Source organism: Oncorhynchus clarkii, chromosome 20, assembly GCF_045791955.1.
Source record: "Oncorhynchus clarkii lewisi isolate Uvic-CL-2024 chromosome 20, UVic_Ocla_1.0, whole genome shotgun sequence".
NCBI classification, from domain to species: Eukaryota; Metazoa; Chordata; class Actinopteri; order Salmoniformes; family Salmonidae; genus Oncorhynchus; species Oncorhynchus clarkii.
Window position 1 is genome coordinate 6,854,287 of NC_092166.1, and position 13,698 is coordinate 6,867,984.

Consider the following 13,698-nt stretch of genomic DNA (forward strand, 5'->3'; position numbering starts at 1 on the left):
GTGAAATTCAGGTCCAACGTCTAAAGAATCGGCCATTGCAGCTGTTGGAACAAGTAAAGGGATTGGGGATTTGGAAACAGACATCATTGGTGTAAAATGGTAAACTTGATGGCACGACATATTGATCTTATTGCGCCAAATCACGTATTAACCACTCGGCCATCACAACTTTCTCAATTAGCTCACACAAAGACAAAGACAAAAAGTATTCCGAGCACTTGAATCACTGGACAAGTCCATGTCTTAGATTCCTATCATATGTTCAAAATACTGGTTTGTCATAGCACTGCGAGCAGATTTCAACCCTGCGCAGGAAGACAACATTGGATTTCAAGTCCACTCTGCCATCAAAACTCGGTTATCTTGCAGTCCTTAACAGCTCAACTATCTCACAACCAACAGGATCTGTTCTGAAGAGCCTATTTGAACTCCTTTTTGTCTTGGAAGATATATTCTGAGCAGCTGAATCAAAGGACAAGTCCACGGATTAAGGACATTATCCATACCAACTCCCAAATGACATGTTGCAAATAAAGACTTGTTTGTCAAAGCGCTGTGAGCAGGGTTCGAACCTGCGCGGGGAGACCCCATTGGATTTCAAATCCAACGCCTTAACCTCTCGGCCATCACAGCTTCTCCTGTTGGCTACTCTGCCTTAACCAGCCCGCTATCTCGTTCTGTCCATTTTACCTCTAAAATGACCATATTATCGCTATTGAAGAGCCTACTTTAAATGTTTGTCATGGAAGATACATTCTGAGCACTTGAATCAAAGGACATGTCCAAGCATTATCCATATCAAGTCCCCAATGATCAGTAACAAATAAAGACTGGATTGTTCAAAACTGCACTGTGCGAACCCAATGGATTTCGAGGTCAACGATTTAACCAGTCTGCAATCACAGCTTGCTGAGTTAGCTCACACAAGGACAAAAGTATCCAAATGCCTAGTTGAAATATTTTTCAAGTAAAATGAGCTATTTTCTGAGCACTTCAATCGTTAGACGAGCCCATAAAGTAAGGACAATATAAATTCAGAGGAGACAGATCCAATTACTAAAGGTCTACTTTATCATCACCCTGTAAAAACTGTACAGGGAGAACATATTGGATTTTGATTCTAATGCTTAAACCACTTGGCCATCGCAGCAGTAGGAATCTAAGGAAAGTGATGAGGAGAAAGCAGAAGTGGGCTATACGCTTCGAGCAAGGTAAGAACATGGGTGGGGAGACCCCATTGAAATTCAGGTCCAACGTCTAAAGACCTCGGCCATTGCAGCTGTTGGAATGCAAGTAAATTGATTGGGATTTGGAAACAGACATCATTGGTGCAAAATGGTCAACTTGATGGCACGACATATTGATCTAGTAACCTCGGTCCTTTCCAAAGCTGTGAAGGTTGGAAGTTTAATGTGCAAGTCAAAAAACTATGTGCAGAGAAAGTACAAGTGGACTATTCAATGAGAATAAGTTTTTAAAAAGAGCAGGGAGACGCAATTGGGTTTCAAGTCTGAAGACTTAACCACTTGGCTCTCAGATTTTCCATCGCAAATCTAACACAAACAACAGTATCTGTACTGAAGAGCCTATTTGAACTGTTTGTCAAGGCAGATATATTATGAGCACTTGAATCAAAGGACAAGTCTATGCATTAAGCACTTCATCAATATCAAGTCACCAAGGATATGTAAAAAAATAAATGGTTTGTCATTGCGCTGTGAGCAGGGTTTGAACCTGCGCGGGGAGACCCCATTGGATTTCAAGTCCAACGCCTTAACCACTCGGCCATCACAGCTTGCTATGTTAACTACCAGGCCTTAACCAGTTGTTTATCTCATTCTGTCAATTTTACTTCTGTAAAGACGAGACTGTCTACTGAAGAGCCTATTTGAACTGTTATTCAAGGAATACATATTCTGAGCACTTGAATCAAAGGACAAGTCTATGCATTAAGCACTTCATCAATATCAAGTCACCAATGCTATTTTACAAATAAAGACTGGTTTGTCAATGCGATGCAAGCAGTTTTAAAAACTGTACAGGGAGACAACACTGGAGTTCATTTGCAAAGCTTAAACCACTTGGCCATCGCAGCAGTAGGAATCTAAGGAAAGTGATGAGGAGAAAGCAGAAGTGGGCTATACGCTTCGAGCAAGGTAAGAACATGGGTGGGGAGACCCCAGTGAAATTCAGGTCCAACGTCTAAAGAATCGGCCATTGCAGCTGTTGGAACAAGTAAAGGGATTGGGGATTTGGAAACAGACATCATTGGTGTAAAATGGTAAACTTGATGGCACGACATATTGATCTTATTGCGCCAAATCACGTATTAACCACTCGGCCATCACAACTTTCTCAATTAGCTCACACAAAGACAAAGACAAAAAGTATTCCGAGCACTTGAATCACTGGACAAGTCCATGTCTTAGATTCCTATCATATGTTCAAAATACTGGTTTGTCATAGCACTGCGAGCAGATTTCAACCCTGCGCAGGAAGACAAGAAAGCAGAAGTGGGCTATACGCTTCGAGCAAGGTAAGAACATGGGTGGGGAGACCCCAGTGAAATTCAGGTCCAACGTCTAAAGAATCGGCCATTGCAGCTGTTGGAACAAGTAAAGGGATTGGGATTTGGAAACAGACATCATTGGTATAAAATGGTAAACTTGATGGCCCGACATATTGATCTTATTACGCCAAATCACGTATTAACCACTCACAACTTTCTCAATTAGCTCACACAAAGACAAAAATATTCTGAGCACTTGAATCACTGGACAAGTCCATGTCTTAAAGATATTATCTATATCAAGTCACCAAGGATATGTTCAAAATACTGGTTTGTCATAGCACTGCGAGCAGATTTCAACCCTGCGCAGGAAGACAACATTGGATTTCAAGTCCACTTCGCCATCAGAACTTACTCTGTTATCTTGCAGTCCTTAACAGCTCGACTATCTCACAACCAACAGGATCTGTTCTGAAGAGCCTATTTGAACTCCTTTTTGTCTTGGAAGATATATTCTGAGCACCTGAATCAAAGGACAAGTCCACGGATTAAGGACATTATCCATATCAACTCCCAAATGACATGTTGCAAATAAAGACTTGTTTGTCAAAGCGCTGTGAGCAGGGTTCGAACCTGCTCGGGGAGACCCCATTGGATTTCGAATCCAACGCCTTAACCTCTCGGCCATCACAGCTTCTCCTGTTGGCTACACTGCCTTAACCAGCCCGCTATCTCGTTCTGTCCATTTTACCTCTAAAATGACCATATTATCGCTATTGAAGAGCCTACTTTAAATGTTTGTCATGGAAGATACATTCTGAGCACTTGAATCAAAGGACATGTCCAAGCATTATCCATATCAAGTCCCCAATGATCAGTAACAAATAAAGACTGGATTGTTCAAAACTGCACTGGGCGAACCCAATGGATTTCGAGGTCAACGATTTAACCAGTCTGCAATCACAGCTTGCTGAGTTAGCTCACACAAGGACAAAAGTATCCAAATGCCTAGTTGAAAGATTTTTCAAGTAAAATGAGCTATTTTCTGAGCACTTCAATCGTTAGACGAGCCCATAAAGTAAGGACAATTTAAATTCAGAGGAGACAGATCCAATTACTAAAGGTCTACTTTATCATCACCCTGTAAAAACTGTACAGGGAGAACATATTGGATTTTGATTCCAATGCTTAAACCACTTGGCCATCGCAGCAGTAGGAATCTAAGGAAAGTGATGAGGAGAAAGCAGAAGTGGGCTATACGCTTCGAGCAAGGTAAGAACATGGGTGGGGAGACCCCATTGAAATTCAGGTCCAACGTCTAAAGACCTCGGCCATTGCAGCTGTTGGAATGCAAGTAAATTGATTGGGATTTGGAAACAGACATCATTGGTGCAAAATGGTCAACTTGATGGCACGACATATTGATCTAGTAACCTCGGTCCTTTCCAAAGCTGTGAAGGTTGGAAGTTTAATGTGCAAGTCAAAAAACTATGTGCAGAGAAAGTACAAGTGGACTATTCAATGAGAATAAGTTTTTAAAAAGAGCAGGGAGACGCAATTGGGTTTCAAGTCTGAAGACTTAACCACTTGGCTCTCAGATTTTCCATCGCAAATCTAACACAAACAACAGTATCTGTACTGAAGAGCCTATTTGAACTGTTTGTCAAGGCAGATATATTATGAGCACTTGAATCAAAGGACAAGTCTATACATTAAGCACTTCATCAATATCAAGTCACCAAGGATATGTAAAAAAATAAATGGTTTGTCATTGCGCTGTGAGCAGGGTTTGAACCTGCGCGGGGAGACCCCATTGGATTTCAAGTCCAACGCCTTAACCACTCGGCCATCACAGCTTGCTATGTTAACTACCAGGCCTTAACCAGTTGTTTATCTCATTCTGTCAATTTTACTTCTGTAAAGACGAGACTGTCTACTGAAGAGCCTATTTGAACTGTTATTCAAGGAATACATATTCTGAGCACTTGAATCAAAGGACAAGTCTATGCATTAAGCACTTCATCAATATCAAGTCACCAATGCTATTTTACAAATAAAGACTGGTTTGTCAATGCGATGCAAGCAGTTTTAAAAACTGTACAGGGAGACAACACTGGAGTTCATTTGCAAAGCTTAAACCACTTGGCCATCGCAGCAGTAGGAATCTAAGGAAAGTGATGAGGAGAAAGCAGAAGTGGGCTATACGCTTCGAGCAAGGTAAGAACATGGAAATTCAGGTCCAATGTCTAAAGAACTCGGCCATTGCAGCTGTTGGAACAAGTAAAGGGATTGGGGATTTGGAAACAGACATCATTGGTGCAAAATGGTCAACTTGATGGCACAACATATTGATCTAGTAATCTCGGTCCTTTCCAAAGCTGTGAAGGTTGGAAGTTTAATGTGCAAGTCAAAAAACTATGTGCAGAGAAAGTACAAGTGGACTATTCACTGAGAATAAGATTTTAAAAAGAGCAGGGAGACGCAATTGGGTTTCAAGTCTGAGGACTTAACCACTTGGCTCTCAGATTTTCCATCACAAATCTAACACAAACAACAGAATCTATTATCTTTGGGGGATGGTAGGGGACGCCATGTGTGACTGACGTGTTTTCCGTTTGCTCCCGTGGTATTCTTAAAGTTTATGTGAATTCTGCAGCAGAACCGTATTTATTTTCAAATATTAATTTGGTGATCCCTTTCCGTAAAAACCAAGACTACTTTTCTTCCGAATGTCAGCATGTCAACCAAACATAAGGCCAAGAGCATGACTTTGAGAAAATCCGGCCTACAAGACCCGCTCTCATCACCGCCCTCCCCTGAGTCTGAGGGCCCGGGGACGCACACTTTACCCGGGGGCGCGGCTTGGCCTGGCGGCGCTGAAATGAACATTCTCGAGGCCATCAGGCTACTACGCTCTGAGATAGTTGAAATGAAAACACAGGTGGTTGCTACGATTGAGGCCAGAATACAGAAGGTTTCTGATACTTTAAAAGCAGATTTAACCATCCTGCGGAACGAGACTGTGCCGGCAATTACATTACTCAAAACAACAACTGCGTCACACACTACAACGATTGCAGTACTGGAGGCCTCCGCTACTAATGTCTCCGATTTAACTACATCCCTGGAGACTGAAGTTAAACGCCTAGCTGCGGATTTGAAAAAGGTGAGGGAGTGCTGTGTGAGTTTAGAGGGACTCTCTCGACACAATAATCTGAGACTTGTATCAGTCCCAGAGTCCGCTGAAATGCATCGCGCCACAGATTTCGTTTCAGGGCTGCTGAAGGATGTTCTTGCCTTAGATGAAAAGCCCCTGATTGATCGAGCCCACCGGTCGCTGCGCCCAAAGCCCCGGGATGGGGAGAGGCCCCGTGACATAAGTGACATAATTCTTCGAGTGCACTTTTTTCATGAGAAGATGGAGATCCTCCGACGAGCCCGCAATACCACTCTGAGCTTTCAAGGACAGAGCTTCTCCATCTACCAGGACTACTCCCCCACTGTTTCCAGGCAGCGCGCAGCTTTCGGACAGGCCAAACGAGTACTTCGGGACCATCCAAGTGTGAAGTATGGACTGCGATTCCCGGCCCGTTTATGGATATCTCATGAGGGTAAAGACCACACATTTGAATCTCCGGATGAGGCTATGGCTCACATTCAACGTCACATCAAGAAGTCTTGAATATGCTCACAGTGTGGATTGTAAGTACCCCACTTGTGGTACAATTATGTTTAGATATAACAGGCTAGTCTTGTATAGTTGGTGAAACTATTCAGGCTTATTTGATGTGATCTAATGTTTTGATTATCTAGTGTGCGTGCCTTATCTCGCTCACCTATTTAGTTTGTTTACACATTGTCTCAGTGACTCAAAATAGTTTTGGTTATTTGTTTACTGCATCCGTTTGCATTGACCCAGTAAACAGTAAATGTCTCCTGAGGCTACACGGTTTCTGGGGCCTCACTTTCATTTTAAAAGTTTTGAGCGTCATTTATGCCCAGCAAACGTTCAACGTTGCTCACACGTAGTTTTTTGGTATTGGTTGTAAGCTGTCTCAGCTTCAACTAGACTACTATTATAATGACTATTATTTTTGATTGTCTAACTACGATTTCCTTACTTCAAATTAGATTTTTGGCTGAGAGCCTTTATACATTTTATTTATTTTCTCTCTCAATGCCTGTTATAAGACGGGTGAATACAATTATATACATCTACAAGTGGTGCTTTTGTCATTCCGTTTACACAAGGGATTCGCCTTTTTTTTATTTGAAAAAATACATACAAATCTTTCTTTTTGCTGCTTGATCCACTAACAAAACACGACTTTAAAGAGCGGGACTGTGGGTTTAGGTTTAAGACCGCACTCTCACAGACATACTGTGCGAAGAGAACATGTTCTATTTAGGCTTGTACCTCGTTTGGGGAGGTATTGTCTGGGATGGGGGGAGGGGGAGGGGGTGGGGGGGCAGGTTGAATTGTTCAGTTCTAATGTTGTCATTCTGTCTTTTTAGTTTTTTTTCTGTTTTTTTTCTGTACTTTTTCCAAACATTTACCACCGTACATTATTACTCTGGGACAAGTTATTCTGGGGGTTTTGGGCGCTCATTGCTTTTCCATTCTATGCTCTGATGACAGGGTTGAATAACGGGAATGCCCAGAGGGGCCGAAATAATACGATCAAGTACATTTCTTGGAATACGAAAGGGGTTAACAACCCGGTGAAGCGTAAGAGGGTGTTGACGCACTTAAAGGGTTTGAATGCAAATATTGCATTTCTACAAGAGACTCACTTGAGGACTGGTGAGCATTCGAGGGATGCGTAAGGACTGGGTTGGTCAAGTGTTCCACTCAAACTTTCATAGTAAATCAAGAGGTGCTGCTATTCTGGTTGATAAAGCTACTCCCTTTGTAGCTTCTGAGGTTATTGCTGATCCTATGTCATAGTAACTGGTGAACTGTTTTCTACCCCTCTTGTTTTGGCTAGTGTTTATGCTCCCAATTGGGATGACACAAGTTTCATTTCTTCCTTTCTGTCTGCTATTCCCAATTTAGATTCTCATTTGTTGATTTTAGGGGGGGATTTCAACTGTAAAATGTCCCCAGTTCTGGACAAGTCCTCACAAATAAATACAGGCCCATCTAAATGTGCCCTACTTATTCAATCCTTTCTTCAGAAATATGCTATGTTTGAGGCCTGGCGTTTCCTACATCCTACAGATAGACAGTATTCCTTTTATTCTCATGTTCATAAAACATACTCCCGGATTGATTACTTTTTTTTGGACAAAAAACTTCTGCCTAACCTTCGGCAGTGTACTTACGAGAGTATTGTTATCTCTGACCATTCACCATTAGTGCTTGAACTAGAGTTTCCCCAGCGACCCCCTAGGTGTTATCAATGGCGTCTCAACCCCATTTTACTCTCAGATAAGGAGTTTGTCAATTTCATTTCTTCTGAAATTGCCTTATTCCTAGAAACTAATTCAACACCAGGTATGTCCTGCTCTACCATATGGGAGTCTCTCAAAGCATACGTGGCCAAATTATTTCTTATACAGCCAACCAAAACAGAGTTCGCTCCCAGCGACTTCGGGACCTGAGCGAGTCCATAGCCACATTGGATGAGAAGTATGCTACGGATCCTTCCTCTGATCTGCATAAAGAGCGCCAACTACTCCAATCTGAATTTGATGAGCTTTCTACCAGGCAAGCTGAACAGTTACTCTTGCGAGCTCGATACAAAGTCTATGAACAAGGCGACAAGGCCAGTAAACTCCTTGCACATCAGATCCGTAAATCTGAGGCCTCACGGCTAATCCCACAAATAAGGACCCCGTCTGGTGCCACCACAGTTATACATAAAGAGATCAATGATCAATTTAAACAATTTTACTCTGCGCTATACACCTCTGAATCCCCTCAAGACCCTTTGCTGATTGACTCCTTCTTTAATGGCTTGAATATGCCTTCAATTGATACAGACTCCCATGACTGTCTAGAAGAAGAATTTACGCTTGAGGAGATTGTAACAGCAGTGTCCGCAATGAAAAGTGGTAAATCACCGGGTCCGGACGGTTTTCCAACCGAATTTTACAGGACGTTTTCTGGTCTGCTTTGCCCATTCTTGTCCCGACTATTTGCAGAGTGCCTCAATACTTCAAAGCTGCCGCCTAGTCTTTATCAGGCTTCAATTTCATTACTACTAAAGAAAAACAAAGACCCCCTGGAATGTGGATCCTATCGCCCAATCTCGCTTTTAAACTGTGATTACAAAATCCTAGCTAAGCTTTTAGCCATCCGTATGGAAGGCTTGCTGCACCAAGTAATACACTCTGACCAGACTGGCTTTGTGAGAAATAGACATTTATTTTTCAATATTAGGCGCCTTATGAATATACTGTACTCCCCAGCGTCGGAGGACCCGGAGGTGGTGGTCTCACTTGATGCCGAAAAAGCGTTTGACCGCGTTGAGTGGGATTACCTAACAGCTGCCCTTTATAGATTTGGCTTTGGCCCCAAATTCATTGCGTGGATAAAGATTCTTTATTTTTCCCCCATGGCTTCGGTACGGACTAATAACTTGTCCTCTGACTATTTTCCCTTGCACCGCGGATCCAGACAGGGTTGCCCACTCTCCCCCTTGTTGTTTGCTTTGGCAATCGAGCCTCTCGCCATTGCGCTACGCTCTAATGATGCCATTCAAGGCATAATCAGGGCGGGCTGGGAGCAGAAAGTCTCGCTATATGCTGACGACCTCCTTTTGTTTATCTCCAATCCCGATACCTCATTGCCACGTGCCCTATCTGTTCTTAAAAAGTTTGGATCAATCTCAGGGTACAAGCTGAATCTAGGCAAGAGTGAGCTTTTTCCGGTAAACAAGGCTGCTTTAAAGTGCTCTTTCACAAGTTCTCAGTTTAGGATTGTCCGGGATCAATTCACTTACTTGGGAGTAAAAGTGACAAGGAAATATTCAAATTTGTTTCAGGAAAACTTTGTTGCTCTAGCAGACAGATTGAAACAATCTTTTACTTTTTGGAATTCGCTACCCCTTTCTCTTATCGGAAGGGTTAATGTCATTAAAATGAATGTGTTGCCCAAATTTCTATATTTATTTCAATGTTTACCCATTTTTATTCCAAAATCTTTTTTTATTTCACTGGATCAAACATTCATGCATTTTATTTGGGATGGCAAGGTACCACGGATTGGTAGAAAGCATTTACAGAAGCCTAGGTCATTGGGGGGTTTAGCTCTACCACATTTTCAGACATACTACTGGGCTGCAAATTTTAGAGCCGTTCTGTACTGGCTGCAGACTGATCCTACTGGCCCTAGACCACTCTGGGTCCAGATGGAGTCTGAATCGTGTAAACCTGCAGCACTTTCCTCTGTGCTGTGCTCGTCTCTCCCAGTGTCCCTAGGCAAAAGGTGTGCCAACCCAATTGTAAAGCAGTCTCTTAAAATTTGGAATCAGTTCCGTTTAGCCTTTAACCTCCGAGGCTTTTCTCTATCAGGCCCAATCAATCAGAACATTTTATTTCCTCCATCTTTGAATGATGGGGCTTTTGGCATTTGGCACTCACTAGGCCTTTCCTCGCTAGCCCAATTATTCTTTGATGGTACATTTGCCTCTTTTTCTCAGCTGCAGGAAAAGTTCAATCTCCCCCAATCCCACTTTTTCCGCTATCTCCAGACTAGAAACTTTGTCAGGGCTAATACACCTGGATTTTCCAATAGGCCTGCGAATACAGCTATAGAGAGCATCTTGGAGCTGAACAAGCTTCCTAGGGGTGCAATTTCAGATGTATATGCAATCATTCATGACTTACAGAACCCTTCTTTGGTGCCTTTAAAGACTCGATGGGAAAGGGATTTGGGGGAGGAACTTGGGGAAGACGCCTGGGAATCTGTGCTGCACAGGGTGCACTCGTCCTCTTTTAGCACTAGACACAGCCTCATTCAATTCAAGGTGGTTCACCGTATCCACTGGTCGGGGGCCAAACTTGGAAGAATATTCTCTGATTTTGATCCTACCTGTGTCAGATGTAAGGTGGAACCAGCCACACTGTTGCATATGTTTTGGGGCTGTCATAAACTGTCAGGTTTCTGGGAATTAATATTTAAATGTTTCTCTGATATATATGACACTGTTATAGATCCGTCTCCCCTTACAGCCCTTTTTGGAGTACTGCCCATGGGTACCCCTCTATCAAGAATCCAGTCGGACACTGTTGCTTATACAACTCTTTTAGCTAGACGGCTAATACTACAGAACTGGAAGATGGCAGCTCCCCCATCTTATAAATATTGGGTGAGGGATGTGTTGTGCTCTCTGAAACTAGAAAAAATTCAATTCAATTCACGTGGGAACCCCAAACTGTTTGATGAGGCTTGGTCTCCATTCCGGTCTTACTTTAAACAGTCCATCCTCTGATGGCATTCCAATTAATACTAAAATAAGTCTGTGACTTAAGGGTTGGAGGAGTCTCTCTCTGTGTTTTTGCTGGGTGGGGACTAAGATCCATGTGCTTATTGATTGTGGTCCGCAGATGCCTTGTTCATCTTGCCCAGGCAGAGACTGAAGTGTGAGCTTGTTTTTCCCAGTTATTTTTACATTTTGTTCACACCTACATGAATAATCATTTTTTTTATTTTTATTTTAAAGCATTGTAAACTTTTTTTTTGTCCAGTGGATGGTCGGTCTGTGGCCATGACTCTCTGTGAGTGGTTGCATTTCTCCACCCTTATCCCTTGACTGTTTACAGGAACAATGGTGAGATGTTAGCCCTGTCCCTGTACTATAGATTGCCCTTTAACCTCTGTAGCCTTCTGCCTGGTGTGTTTAACTTGTCTAAAGTATGGTATCTTTAAAGCTATTTTTTTATTTGTATTTTTATTTGTTTTTGTTTTTTTCTAGTTGAGTATATTATTTATATTGCTTTGTCTTGTCTGTATGTGTGTATGTTCAAAACTTAATAAACAGAGTTTAAAAAATAAAAAAAACAGTATCTGTACTGAAGAGCCTATTTGAACTGTTTGTCAAGGCAGATATATTCTGAGCACTTGAATCAAAGGACAAGTCCATGCATTAAGCACATTATCCATATCAAGTCACCAAGGATATGTAAAAAAAGAAATGGTTTGTCATAGCGCTGTGAGCAGGGTTCGAACCTGCGCGGGGAGACCCCATTGGATTTCAAGTCCAACGCCTTAACCACTCGGCCATCACAGCTTGCTATGTTAACTACCAGGCCTTAACCAGTCGTTTATCTCATTCTGTCAATTTTACTTCTGTAAAGACGAGACTGTCTACTGAAGAGCCTATTTGAACTGTTATTCAAGGAATACATATTCTGAGCACTTGAATCAAAGGACAAGTCTATGCATTAAGCACTTCATCAATATCAAGTCACCAATGCTATTTTACAAATAAATACTGGTTTGTCAATGCGATGCAAGCAGTTTTAAAAACTGTACAGGGAGACAACACTGGAGTTCATTTGCAAAGCTTAAACCACTTGGCCATCGCAGCAGTAGGAATCTAAGGAAAGTGATGAGGAGAAAGCAGAAGTGGGCTATACGCTTCGAGCAAGGTAAGAACATGGGTGGGGAGACCCCAGTGAAATTCAGGTCCAACGTCTAAAGAATCGGCCATTGCAGCTGTTGGAACAAGTAAAGGGATTGGGGATTTGGAAACAGACATCATTGGTGTAAAATGGTAAACTTGATGGCACAACATATTGATCTTATTGCGCCAAATCACGTATTAACCACTCGGCCATCACAACTTTCTCAATTAGCTCACACAAAGACAAAGACAAAAAGTATTCCGAGCACTTGAATCACTGGACAAGTCCATGTCTTAGATTCCTATCAAGTCATATGTTCAAAATACTGGTTTGTCATAGCACTGCGAGCAGATTTCAACCCTGCGCAGGAAGACAACATTGGATTTCAAGTCCACTCTGCCATCAAAACTTACTCTTGCAGTCCTTAACAGCTCGACTATCTCACAACCAACAGGATCTCTTCTGAAGAGCCTATTTGAACTCCTTTTTGTCTTGGAAGATATATTCTGAGCACCTGAATCAAAGGACAAGTCCACGGATTAAGGACATTATCCATATCAACTCCCAAATGACATGTTGCAAATAAAGACTTGTTTGTCAAAGCGCTGTGAGCAGGGTTCGAACCTGCGCGGAGAGACCCCATTGGATTTCGAATCCAACGCCTTAACCTCTCGGCCATTTCATTGAAAAACGCAAGAAAAACTGCTCTCTGAAAGCTAAAAATAATTTCCATAAGTCACTTCCATGAGTTGTTAAAAGAGGGCAAAATTTAATATCGACCTGCATGCAATTCATACAAAGTCCACAGGATGTCGCCATTGTCGTCATTTTCAATTGAATTAATTGTTGGAAAATCCATCTATCTGGCATCCGTTTCTTCCAGTCTTCACCCGGATGTTGTTAATGTGGTAATGGGCAGCCATTGATTTGCAAACGAGGAGCTATTGAATATACATCGCCCTGTAATCATTTTGATAGATTATAAACGTTTACTAATACCTAAAGTTGGATTACAAAAGGATTTCGAAGTGTTTTGTGAAAGTTTATCGTCGACTTTTTTAATTTTTAAAAATTACGCAAGGTTTAAAAACGATGTTTTTTTCTGAATGACACAGCTTCCATACAAAGCTATTTTGGGTATATATGGACCGATTTAAACGAAAAAAAGACCCAATAGTGATGTTTATGGGGCATATAGGAGTGCCAAGAAAGAAGCTCGTCAAAGGTAATGAATGTTTTATATTTTATTTCTGCGTTTTGTGCTGCGTCGGATAAGCAGAGTCTTTGTTTACGTCGCATTCAGGCATTTTCAGGTGGTGCATGCTATCAGATAATACCTTCTCATGCTTTCGCCGAAAAGCATTTTAAAAATCTGACTTGTTGGCTAGGTTCACAACGAGTGTAGCTTTAATTCAATACCCTGCTTGTGAATTTTGATCAAGGTTTGAGTTGTAACGAGTACATTTAGCATTTAGCGTAGCGCATTTGCATTTCCAGGTGTCTACTTGAGACATCTGCGTCTCAAGTATAGTCAAGAAGTTAAACCACTTGGCCATCGCAGCAGTAGGAATCTAAGGAAAGTGATGGGGAGAAAGCAGAAGTGGGCTATACGCTTC

At 41.9% G+C, this 13,698-nt stretch overlaps 5 non-coding genes across 5 annotated transcripts; all 5 read right to left on the minus strand.

Annotated features, from left to right (window-relative positions):
* Window positions 1-551: 551 nt before the first annotated feature.
* trnas-uga (transfer RNA serine (anticodon UGA)) lies at window positions 552-633 on the minus strand. The gene has a single exon. It is a non-coding gene; the product is annotated as a tRNA-Ser (tRNA).
* A 1,080-nt stretch (window positions 634-1,713) lies between these two features.
* Window positions 1,714-1,795, minus strand: trnas-uga (transfer RNA serine (anticodon UGA)). The gene has a single exon. It is a non-coding gene; the product is annotated as a tRNA-Ser (tRNA).
* Window positions 1,796-3,121: 1,326 nt separating this feature from the next.
* trnas-cga (transfer RNA serine (anticodon CGA)) lies at window positions 3,122-3,203 on the minus strand. The gene has a single exon. It is a non-coding gene; the product is annotated as a tRNA-Ser (tRNA).
* Window positions 3,204-4,283: 1,080 nt separating this feature from the next.
* On the minus strand, window positions 4,284-4,365 carry trnas-uga (transfer RNA serine (anticodon UGA)). Its single transcript has one exon. It is a non-coding gene; the product is annotated as a tRNA-Ser (tRNA).
* A 7,298-nt stretch (window positions 4,366-11,663) lies between these two features.
* On the minus strand, window positions 11,664-11,745 carry trnas-uga (transfer RNA serine (anticodon UGA)). Its single transcript has one exon. It is a non-coding gene; the product is annotated as a tRNA-Ser (tRNA).
* Window positions 11,746-13,698: the final 1,953 nt, after the last annotated feature.